Source organism: Cavia porcellus, unplaced genomic scaffold (assembly GCF_034190915.1).
Source record: "Cavia porcellus strain 051 isolate PalLab524CR breed Dunkin Hartley unplaced genomic scaffold, mCavPor4.1 scaffold_25, whole genome shotgun sequence".
NCBI lineage: Eukaryota > Metazoa > Chordata > Mammalia > Rodentia > Caviidae > Cavia > Cavia porcellus.
In genome coordinates, this window is record NW_026947508.1 from 40,721,979 (window position 1) to 40,724,067 (window position 2,089).

The 2,089-nt window shown below is 43.7% G+C and overlaps 1 pseudogene; it reads right to left on the bottom strand.

Moving 5' to 3' along the window:
* Positions 1-362: 362 nt before the first annotated feature.
* LOC100736052 (ubiquitin-associated protein 1-like) lies at positions 363-1,822 on the bottom strand (annotated as a pseudogene).
* Between the last annotated feature and the right edge of the window lie 267 nt (positions 1,823-2,089).

The window sequence follows — 2,089 nt, forward strand, 5'->3', positions numbered from 1 at the left end:
AAGTATCACTGTGTCCAGCCCTCCTCTTTCCTCCCTGTTCTTCTTAACAGCAAAGTCAGGCTCTAGCTAAAGATGCAAAGACCCCAGAAAGACCTAAGGAGTCTATCTGGAGGACCAAGATGGGAAGTTCACTTCTCAAAAATACATAAATTTAATACAGAAGGAGCTAAAAATCTTCCCTACTTCCCCTCCAGCTCAAGATCTAGGCCCACAGAGACTGGCAAGCAGTGTCTCCATACCTAACCTTATAACCTCTAAAAGAAATTTCCTCACAGGTGGGCTCTCCCCTGTGAGAAATTTCCTCACAGGTGGGCTCACCCCTGGGGGGGTGGTTCTGTGGCAAGATGAGGCAGGGCCTGGTCTCAGGTGGCTCTAGCCCTAGCCATCAGGTCTTCCAAAGCATTGTCTTGTTCATTTTTGTGTAATAACAAGGTTTGCTTAATGTCTTTCAGTTCAAAGTCCATTTCCTTAAATTTGCTCATTAACTGAAGAGACTCCATCATCTTTTCTTCTGAACACTGGCACATTTCCAGAACCTCTTCCACTAAAACGGGGTCAAAGCCCTTCTCATAAAGCTGTCCATATGAAAGAGATAATCAAGAATCTGCTCAGTATTCTCTCCTTTCTTCATAATGGCTCTCAGGACACACTCATATGCATAGCCCATGTTGATCACTGTCTCACCCCACATGCTGAGATTTAGAGTTTAAGAAACTTGCAGATTGGGCTTATATCCAAGATAAGTCACAAACAAAAGATAATGTTCTCAACTGAAACTCCTAGTAGTGATAGATACCAGAGTGCGTGATGAAGTGGTAGCTAGACAGAGAATGAAGTGAGCCTGTAAGAGATGCCCACACACTGCCATTCACTGGGAGACAGTGCTTACAGTTCAGCATAGGCCTGGGGACAACTCCAAATGTTGGGCACTTATGGCATTGAGAAATTCAGAGGGGAGACTGTGGGACCTGCATTTAGAGGTGATGATTCTTTTGTGTACACAGACAATACAGACAGGGAAGGCACATAGGATCATGTCAGAGTTAGCATCTCTGTGCCACTATTCAAGTTCAAAGCTGAGAGCCCAAGAGTATGGTCCCCCTGATCTCACTGGCACTGCTTTAGGGAGATGGCTTTCTGGAATTTCAGGACATACCTCTGAGGAAGCAGGATGTACTATGGAAAGTACTTGCCAGCTTGACTGTCTTCTGACTGCTGTCATGAGAGTCGAGTTTGGGAAAACACAGAGATTTGATATGGCTTACTGTAGGGATAGGATAAAGGAACATTTTGGAAGACAGTGACATCTTTTTACAGTTGCCTAACTGTGACAGAGTTATAATATACAGCCACTGAGTTGATGAAGAGGTTTGAAATCGAGGGTTGCCAGCTCCAAAGATGCCAAGACTTCCTCATCCTGTTACACATATGCAGAGCTCTGGGCAAATTATCATCCAGTAACTAAGCCATAATGGGTTCAGTGCTTCCTACCAGAATGTTTCTTGCCTACTCCTTCTCATCAATAGCTTTTAATTCCAGATTATCAAATGGATCTTCTTCACATTCAAAGTCAGCAGGGTTGAAATCTGCCTTTGTGTGGGGTGGACTGAGAACTTTCTGTTTCATGGCACTACTGCTGATCCAAGTTGGAATGAGGATGTTGTTGAGCAGTAGGCTTGCGAGGATAAGGTCAATAGGAGGTAGCACTGTGGCTGTACTGTGAGTCTGGAGAAGTTCTTTCATTATCATCTTTTGGGCCACTTTTAGAATTCACTTTAGCTTCTGCTTTCTGCTGGGCTTCTTGGATTTTCTCAATTATCATCAGCCCACTCAAATATTCTTTCCCAAGGAAAAGTCATACTATACTTCTCAGACAACTGTTGCCACTGCCAATGTCACAGCTGCCTTGTTGAAGCCCTACCTTCCCTCCACCTTTCTCTCACCATGCCCTGTGGTGATGTTTTTAAACGATGCTTCTAGCAGCTAGTGATATTGATTAGAATGGAGGGGAGGGGACGGTTAGGCTTGTATGGTGAGTAATTTTGACACAAAATAATAATTCTGCTTTAAGGAAAATAAGAAAATGGTT